The sequence below is a fragment of the Hyaena hyaena genome, unplaced genomic scaffold (genome assembly GCF_003009895.1).
Source record: "Hyaena hyaena isolate Hyena2069 unplaced genomic scaffold, ASM300989v1 scaffold_701, whole genome shotgun sequence".
Lineage (NCBI taxonomy): Eukaryota > Metazoa > Chordata > Mammalia > Carnivora > Hyaenidae > Hyaena > Hyaena hyaena.
Genome location: NW_024081333.1, coordinates 51,379 through 62,075, shown reverse-complemented (window position 1 = coordinate 62,075; position 10,697 = coordinate 51,379).

Sequence of the window (10,697 nt, the reverse complement as noted above, 5' to 3'; positions counted from 1 at the left end):
GGGGGGGGATGGGTAAATGGGGGATGGGCATTAAGGAAGGCGCTTATTGGGATGAGCACTGGGTGTTACATGAAGCAATGAATCACTAAATTCTCCTCCTGATTGTACTATATATTAACTAACTTGGATTTAAAGTTTTTAAAATGGCTAAAATTAAAAACACAAGGAACAACAGGTGTTGGCGAGGATGTGGAGAAAAAGGAACCCTCATGCACTGTTGGTGGGAATGCAAACTGTGCAGCCACTCTGGAAAAGAGTATGGAGGTTCCTCAAAAAGTTAAAAATAGAGCTACGCTACAATCCACCAATCACACTACTGGGTATTCACACAAAGAATACCAGAGCACTAATTCAAAGGGATACATGGACCCCTATGTTTATAACAGCATTAATTCCAACAGACAAGCTAATGACATCGATTAATCAGATGTCACACACACACACACACACACACACACACTGGAATATTATTCAGCCATAAAAAATTGAAATCTTGCCATTTGCCATGACATAGATAGAACTAAAGAGTAGAATGCTAAGTGAAATAAGTCAGAGAAAGACAAATACCGTATGATTTCACTCATGTGGAATTTAAGAAGTAAAGCAAACAAGCAAAGGGAAAGACAGAGAGAGTGAGGAACAGACTCTTAACTATAGAGAACAAACTGACGGTTACTAAACAGGAGGTGGGCTGTGGGATGGATAAAATAGGTGATGGGGATTAAGGGGTACACTTGTGACGAGCAATGGGTGATTAAAATAAAACCTTTTAAAAAATCAGACTGAGAGGGGCCTGGCTAGCTCAGTCAGTAGAGCGTGCGACTCTTGGTCTCGGGGTTGTGAGTTTGAGCCCCGTGTTGGGTGTAGAGATTACCTAAAATTAAAATCTTTTTTTAAAAAGTAAGGGAAATGGTTTTGAACAGATATTTAACCAAAGAATATATGCTACAGATCAATAAGCACATGAAGTGATCAGTATGATTACTCATTAGGGAAATCTAAATTAAAAATACAATGAGATATACCACTTTATAGTCACTAGGTGATAGCCAAAAGAGACAGACTGTAACAAGTATTGGTGAGGATGAGGAGAAACTGGAAAAATCAGACATTGCTGTTAGGATTGTAAAATAATTCAGCCACTTTGGAAAACACCTTAGCTATTCCTCAAAATGTTAAACATAGAGTTTCCCTAAGATCCAGCACTTCCACACCTAGTTACATGCCCAAGGCAAAGAAAAATAGGTCCAGACCAGAACTCGCACATGAATCCTCATAGTAGCATTATTCATAAGAGCGAAAAACTGGAAAAAAAACCAAGTGTCCATCAACTGATCAACAGATATGCAAAACGTGGTCTATCCGCGCAACAGAATAGCATTCGGCCATAAAAAGGAATGAAGTCCTAAAATGTGCTACAACATCTATGTGCCTTGGAAACAATATGATAATCGGAAAAAAGAAACAGGTATAAAATACCTCATATTATTATACGACTCTATTTATTTGAAATGCCCAGAAACTCAAATCTAGAGGAAAGACCATAGATGAGTGGTTCCCCGGGGGTAGATCAGGAGGCAAATACAAATGAGCAGTAAGTTTCTTTTACAGTTGAAGGCAATGCTCTAAATGTAATTGTAGTCACGGGCGCACATCTCGAAATTTACTAAACCTCACTGAATTGAGTAGAGCAATGCCTAACAAGGCAAAGCCTGTGGTGGGCTTGGGAAGAGAGCAAGGATAAAGTGGTTTAAAAAAAAAAAAAAAAAGCAGTACAAAGCGGGGTGCAACTTTTTTTCTTTGCCTCGGTCTACGATATAACCACCAAAGACTGGCTGGCCCCCACTTGTTTTCTTCAATTTCACTACTCTGTGTTTCCCTCTGAAACTGTATCGCGACTTCGCCCCAGAAACAATCCTGAATCTGGAAAAATGATACAAGCTGCTATGAATTCCACCCTTAAAAATCCTCAGCAAATGGATTATTTTGCTCAGTAATTCTCCTTAAATTTATGTATGAGAAAACACAGAATAAAGCACGTGGGAACATCCTAGAAAATAAAAGGTTCTAGGGGCGCCTGGGTGGCTTAGTCGGTTAAGCGTCCGACTTTGGCTCAGGTCATGATCTCGCGGTTCGTGGGTTCGAGCCCCGCGTCGGGCTCTGTGCTGACTGCCAGCTCAGAGCCTGGAGCCTATTTGGGAGTCTGTGTCTCCCTCTCTCTCTCTGACCCTCCCCTGCTCACTCTCAGAAATAAATAAATAAAACATTAAAAAAAAATTTTTTTTTAAAAAGGGGGGGCACCTGGGTGGCTTAGTCGGTTAAGCATCCGACTTTCGCTCAGGTCATGATCTCGCGATTCGTGGGTTCGAGCCCCGCGTCGGGCTCTGTGCTGACAGCCAGCTCGGAGCCTGGAGCCTGTTTCAGAGTCTGTGACTCCCTCTCTCTCTGGCCCTCGCCTGTTCACGCTGTCTCTCTCTATCCTAGAAATAAATAAAAATTTAAAAATAAATAAATAAATAAAAGGTTCTATACTCACTGTGCAGAAAACGTCCAGGAAGGGCGTCTGGGTGGCTCAGTCGGTTAAGACATCGGCTCAGGTCAGGATCTCCAGGTTTGTGAGTGCGGACAGCTGGGAGCCTGGAGTCTGCTTCGGATTCTGTGTCTCTCTCTCTCTGCTCCTCTCCCATTCTCTCTCTCTCTCTCTCTCTCAAAAATAAATAAAAGCCTTTTTTAAAATTTTAGAAAAATGTCCGGGAAAACTGCAACAAAGCCCCCGCCTCGGCCGGTCAGGGCAGTGGGCAGGAAACCTCTTCGTCCCTGAGGACGTGGTTCAAGTCGTCCTGAACCAGTAAGAGGTCAGCATTAGTCTTAAAGACACTTAAGTTCTTGTCCCCATTAGAGAAAAGGCGGGGACATCCGCAGCCCGACCACACATGCGCACCACGATCCAGATATGGCGGGTTGGCGCGCCCCCTGCTGGCCACAGGGGCGCAGCTCGGGAAACTGAAACCAGGTTGTTTAAAGGTGGCTGTGCCCTTTCTTGGTGATTTGCTGAACTTCAGTATTCAGATCAACCCATGCCATAATTTGGGAAGCTCAAACAGAAATGGAGCTCATTGTTCTGCGCCCAGGCGGGAATTTATAGAGATAACATGAAGCTACGTTCAAAGTCAATATACAAAATGCAGTTGATTTTCTGTATGCCAGTAATAAATAATTGGAATATGAGAGACAGAATACCATTTACAGTGCACCAAAAAAACAGCAACAGAAAAAGAAATCCTCAAGTATAAATCCAACAAAATATTTGCAAATCTCTGTGGAAAAAAATATGAAACACTCCTGAAAGCAATGAAAGAAAAATAAATCTGTTGGGACATATTCCTTGTTCATGATTTTATTTTCTTTGGTGAGAACATTTAAGTTCTTCTCTCTTAGTGAATTTCCATGATACAATACGGTGTTATCAACTATAGTCACTATGTTTTATATTAGATCTTCAGACCTTATTTATCTAATAGCTGGAAATTTGTACCCTTTTACCAACCTTTCTCTATTTCCCCCACCTTCCACCCCTGATGTTTTCCTAAAAGTTTTTATTGCAAAGAAAATAAATTGTAAATATGCTGAGGGATGTTAACTAAACTTATTCTGGTAATCATTTTGCAGTATATACATATATAAAATCATTATGTTGTACACCTAAAACTAATACAGTGTTACATGTCAATTATATCTCAATAAAACAATAGGATCTTCATCTTATTTGCACAACTAACTAGAACCAGATACTTTTAAAGTTCTTCTATTAATGGTAGAACTAATTACATGAAATTTCATAAGAATGAGTGAGATTTTCACATAAGTTCATAAAATGTAGACATATAAAAGGGAGAAAACAGTCTTAAGAATAATTTTAAAAAGTCATGATATGGAACAGCTGAGCACAGAATGAAGAATTTAAAAATGTAAAGTTTCTGCTTGCCTTTACGTCATTTTATACTTTTATATGTTACTAATTGATTAATTTTATTTAGTTAATTTTACTTTTATGAACTTACAATTTACTTTTCTCCTTTAGTCTTTCCCTCTTTAAATATTTTACAGATTCTTCCCTTAAAGGATGTTGGAGGTCATTTAAAAGGGGGTCTTACTGGATTTATATAATCCAAGAATTATTTCTGGAAATGTTAATAATATAATCACTTAAAAATTTTTTAACATTTATTTATTTTTGACATAGACAGAGCATGAGCAGGGAAAGGGCAGAGAGAGAGAGAGGGAGACACAGAATCCGAAGCAGGCTCCAGGCTCTGAGCTGTCAGCACAGAGCCCGATGCGGGGCTCGAACTCACAGACTGCAAGATCATGACCTGAGCCCAAGTCGAAGGCTTAACCGACTGAGCCACCCAGGCTCCCCTCTAATCACTTTTTATATTTCAAATTAACTAAAATGTTTTGAAGATTAGTAAATATTTTCATTTCTTAGATGCAATCTATTTCTATGGCAATTATTTAGAAAATTTTAATTAATTACCTGTATGTTCCAGGCACTGTTTGCTTGCATTGTTACAACAATGCTTGAAGACAGACCACGTTCCTGTCCTTGTAGCGTCTACACTGTAGAGGAACACACTAGAAAATTAACGATTAAAGAAGTAAAATACATCGTATGTATATCAGGTGATGATACATGCTATGGTGAAAAATACAACAGGTAAGAAGATGGAGTGCAAGGAGAATTACGTTGGTCTAGTTTTATAAAAGGGGTTAAGGGTATGTTGAGCGTCTCTAAACTCCTTCAACAAAGATTTTAATTGGGGGAGGGCATAGTTGGTATGGTTTCAAAGGAATGGATTTATAACTGGGGTTATAAGGCATGAGACAGAGGGGGCCTGGGTGGCTCAGTAGCTTAAGCGTAGGACTCTCGATCTCTTGATTTCAGCTCAGATCAGTTTCTCACAGTTGTGAGCTGGAGCCCCGCATGGAGCCCTGATTTGGGTTCTCTCCTGGCGCCCGGTGTGGAGCCTGCTCAAGATTCTCTCTTTCCCACGGAGCCTGAGTGGCTCAGTCAGTTAAGCATCAGACTCTTGGTTTTGGCTCAGGTCATGATCTCGCAGCACGGTTCCGGAGTTTGAGCTCCCTGGTAAAAAAAAAAAAAAGCATGAGGGGGACAGAATGGTATGGAAATGGCAATGGGGCAGTGGGGAGTGTGAGTATCATGAGATCCAGGAGTGAGGAAGAGCAAACAGTCACCCCTTGAGAAGAATTCAAGGGGAGCAGTAGCACCGGGGGAGAGTCAGGTTTTAATTATAGCAAGAAGATAAAGTCAAGGGAATAACATGAGGCTATTCACTTTAATTGTTCTGGGACGTCTTATTATTTTAGAATGCAGTCATTTTCATAGGTTTGTTGAATTTCTAGAGTTTGGTCCTATTTTTAAAATGAAGTACCCTTGGTTGATATCGAGAAGTGGATCAAATGAGCTTTTGAGTTTCCTTTCGTGGCACTGTGTGTATATGGCAAATACCATTGTGCATATATGAAACTACTAAAATTTGAAATAAGGAGAAATTAGTAAGCAGAAAGCCTTTCATCATTGTGATAGATATACAATTATACATAAATTAATTTGTAGCCATATGTAGCCAATATGCACTTTTAATATAATATTAATCATTATGACCATCGAGTATAATGGGAAAATGCAGAATAGGAAAATCTGACCCTGTAGTATATATTTTTTCAGTTTTGGTAGAAATCATATGTTTCATCATCATTTATATATGGAGCAAAGCAGAATTTTTAACTTTTATCTCTTCATTTTGCTTGACTTTTGGAAGCATAATGGATATGTAACAAACCACACGTATTAAAAGTGCACTGTGCTAATTATTGACGTACATACACACATGAAATGTGTTCATCACCCCCAAAAGTTTCTTCAAGCAGCTTTGTAACCTCTCTCCTGTTAATTCCTGCTGCCTTTCTCCAACCTCAAACCAAGACAAATATTTATATGCTTTCTGTGACAACAGATCAGTCTGAATTTTCTGGAAATTTACATAGACAGGATCATATAACACGCACTGTGTTTTGTGTTCTCTCTTTCATTCAGCATATTTTGCGATTAATCCACATCGTTGCACATATCCATAGTTTATTCATCTCTATGGCTGGACAGTATTCCATTATATGAATATACCAACACTTGTTTATCCATATACTTGCTGGTGTACATTTGGTTGTTTAGAGATTTTTTGCCATGATGAATTAAGCTATTGTGAACACTTGCATATAATTCTTTGCATCTCACACTTTCGTGTTTCTTGAATAAATACCTAGGATCAGAATGGATTGATCATATGGTAGGTGTGTGTTCAACTTTTTATGAATCTGCCAAACTTTTTGGCAAAATGATCGTGCCGTTTACATTCTGACCATCAGCATAGTAGACTTGCAGTGCTCCACTGTCTCACAAACACTTGGTACCATGAGTATTTTCAATTTTAGAATACCCTCTAATAGGTACACAGAGGTATCTTATTGTGATGCTGAATTTCCCTAATGACTAGTGAGTAGTCAGCTTTTCGTGTGCCTCCATCTTCTTTACTAAAGTGGCTGTTCAAAGCGTTTACCCATTTTTTGCCTGGGTGGCTCACTTGGTTGAGCATCCAGCTTTGGCGCAGGTCATGATCTTACCGTTTGGGAGTTCAGGCCCCACACTGGGCTCTATGCTGACAGCTTGGAGCCTGCTTTGGATTCTGTCTTCCTTTTTCTCTGTCCCTTCGCCACTCACACTCTGTCTCTATCTCAAAAATAAATAAACATTAAAAAAAAGTTTTTAAAGGTTGCCCATTTTTGAGTTGTTTAATTCCTTATTATTGACTTTTAAGGATTCTTTGTACATTCTCTACACAAGTTCTTTATCACATATATGATTAGCAGTTTCTCACAAGCTGAGGTTTTCATTCTCTTGACAGTGACTTTCAATGATCAGAATTTGAATGAGATTCAATTTAACTTTTTTCTTTTTTTTAATTTGTGGGGTTTTTTTTTAAAGCTTATTTTATTTTGAGAGAAAGAGAATGGGAGGAGGGACAGAGAAGGAGTCCCAAGCAGGCTCTGCGCCACCAGCGCGGAGCCTGACTCAGGGCTTGAACTCACAAATTGTGAGTTCATGATCTGAGCTGAAACCAAGAATCGGGCACTTAACTGACTGAGCCACCCAGATGCCCCTATGTTTTTCTTCAATGACATATTGAGGTTTTTTCAGCCTTTAAATGGTTTCAAAGTAGCAAATATTTCCTCCTATGTTTTCTTATTGAAGTATTGTTGTTTTAGGTTTTTTATTTAGGGCTATGATCCATTTTCAATTAGTTTTTATACGATGAGATGTGTAGATCAGAAGGTTTTTTTCTGCATATGAATATGCAAGTGCTGCAAACTTCAATTTTGAACAGCCGGTCCTTTCTCTTCTAATCTTCCTTTGCATCCTTGTTGGTCATCAATTTTCCATATATGCATATATGTATGCTTCCATTTCTGGACATTCTATCACACTTCATTTATATATTTCTATCATTATACCATTACTTCATTCTTTTGGTTATTGTTATTTTATAAAACGTCTTGAAATCAAATAGCATACCCCTCCAACTCTGTTCTTTTTAAGAGTTCATTGGACTATTCCAGGTCCTCTGCATTTCCACATAAATATTAGAATCAATCATCAACCTCTATTAAAACAAACTTTGGGTTTGCAAAATGATCAAACTTTGGGTTTGCACAATAAGCCTAGTAAACATCCATCACCATACATACTTACAAAAAATATTTTTTCTTATGATGAGGACTTTCAAGATTTGTTCTCTTAGCAGACCTTAAAAGTCTTCATCACTGATCATTAGCATCTTTTCTTGTGTCTGTTGTGTCCCCAAAACCAAAAACACTAATTTAAAAAGATATATGTACTCCTATATTTACCACAGCATTATTTACAATAGCCAAGATATGGAAGCAGCCCAAGCGTCTATCCATAGAGAAGCAATGAAGAAGATGTGATGTGTACACACACACACACACACACAGGAATATTACGCAGCCATTAAAAAGAATTTGAATCCTGGGAGCACCTCAGTGGCTCGGTTGATTAAGTGTTCGACTCTGGATTTTGGTTCAGATCGTGGTCTCATGGCTTATGAATTTCAGTCCCACTTCGGGCACTGTGAGTGCAGAGTCTGCTTGGGAGTCTCTCTCTTCCTCTTTCTCTGCCCCTCTCCTGCTCACTTGCTCTCTCAAAATAAATAAACTTTAAAAAATAAAAATAATTTAAAACAATTTAAATCTTGCCATTTGCAACAATATGGATGGATCTAGAGGGTATAATTCTATGTGAAATAAGTCCATTAGAGAAAGACAAAGAGCATATGATTTCACTCGTGCATGGAATTTAAGAAACAAAACAAATGAACAAGGAAAAAAGGCAAAAAAATACTCTTTTTTTAAAAAAAGTATGGGCGGCTCAGTAGGTTAAGCATCCGACTTCAGCTCAGGTCATGATCTCACGGCTTGTGAGCTGAGCCCTGATTTGGGCTCTGTGCTGACAGCTCGGAGCCTGGAGGCTGCTTCGGATTCTGTGTCTCCCTCTCTCTCTCTGCCCCTCCCCCACTCGCCTATGCACGCACACTCTCTCTCAAAAATAAATAAACATTAAAATTTTTTTAAATAGATTCTTTTTTTTTTTAATGTTTTACTTATTTCTAGGAGAGAGAGAGAGAGAGAGACAGCGCGAGCAGGGGAGGGTCGGAGAGAGAGGGAGTCACAGACTGAAACAGGCTCCAGGCTCTGAGCTGGCAGTCAGCACAGAGCCCGACGTGGGGCTCGAACCCACGAACCGCGAGATCATGACCTAAGCAAAAGTCGGCCACTTAACCGACTAAGCCACCCAGGCGCCCCTAAATAGATTCTTAAATATGGGGAACAAACTAATGGTTGCCAGAGAGTCGGTGGAGGTATGGGTGAAATAGGTAAGGGGATTAAGAGTGCACTTACATAATGAGCACTGAGTACTGTATAGAACTGTGGAATCATTTTATTGTACACTTGTCACTAATATAACACTCTGTGTTAACTATACTTACTTTTAAAAAGTCCTCATCACAAGAAAAAAGAAAAGAAAAAAATTCTGTAACTATATATGATGACAGATGCTAACTAGACTTATTGTGGTGATCAGTTTGCAATGTATATAAATATTGAATTATTATGTTGTATACTTGAAACTAATATAATGTTATATATCAATTATACTTCAATTTAAAAAGATTCACTTTCTTAGCAACTCTCAAATACATAATACAGTATCATTAACTACAGTTGCCATCCTGTACCGTACATCCTCCTGACTTATTTATTTTATAACTGGAAGTTTGTATATTTTTTTAAATTTTAAAACTATTTTTAATGTTTATTTTTGAGAGAGAGACAGTGTGAGCGAGGGAGGGGCAGAGAGAGGGAGACATATATTCTGAAGCAGACTTCAGGCTCCAAGCTGTCAGCACAGAGCCGGATGCAGGGCTTGAACTCACAGACCGTGAGATCATGACCTGAGCTGAAGTTGGACAGTTAACCAACTGAGGCACCCAGGCTCCCCAGAAGTTTGTGTCTTTTGACGACCTTTAACCATTTTCCCATCCCCCGTCCCTGGCTCTGGCAACCACCAATCTGTTTTCCATATCTGTATCCTTTTATTTTAGAATTCTATATGTAAGTGAGCTCTTACAACATTTGTTGTTCTCTGCCTGACCTATTTCACTTCCCATAATGCCCTCAAGGTCTATGTTGTTGCAGATGGCAAGGCTGTATTCTTTTTTACAGTTTAATAATATTCCATTTTATATATACCACAATTTCTTTATCCATTCATTAATTGATGTACACTAAGGTTGTTTCCATATCTCAGCTCTTGTAAATTATGCTACAGTAAACATGCGCGTGCATATATCTTTTTGAATTAGTGTTTTGTTTTCTTCAGATACATACCCAGAAGCAAAATATCTAGATCATATGGTAGCTCTGTTTTTAACAATAAATGTACTGTTATCTCAACATAATTAGGAAGCCTAGACAAATATACAGAAATGTTAATTGTTCTATATCTCTTTCTCAATAATTAACTTTCTGGTTCCTTGCTACTAAAAAATTTTTTTCGGGGGCACCTGGGTGGCTCAGTTGGTTAAGTGTCTGTCTTTGGCTCAGGTCATGATCTCGCGGTTCTTGAGTTCAAGCCCCGCATCCGGCTGTGTGCTGACAGCTCGGAGCCTGGAGCCTGCTTTGGATTCTGTGTCTCCCTCTCTCTCTGCCCCTCCCAGACTCATGTTCAGTCTGTCTCTCAAAAATAAACAAACATTTAAAAAAAATTTTTTTTTTTCAGTAGAGGCGCCTGGGTGGCTCAGTCAGTTGAGAGTCCAGCTCTTGATTTCTGTTTGGGCCATGATCTGGGTTCATGGGATCAAGCCCCACATCAGGCACTATGCTGATAGGGCAGAGCCTGCTTGGGATTCGCTCTCTCCCTCCCTCTTTGCCCCTCCCCCACCCATGCGTTCTCTCTCTTTCAAAAATAAATAAAAGTAAACTTAAAAATTTTTTCATTAGACAAATTTATATCATGACTGATAAAAAAAAGTTCAGTAATT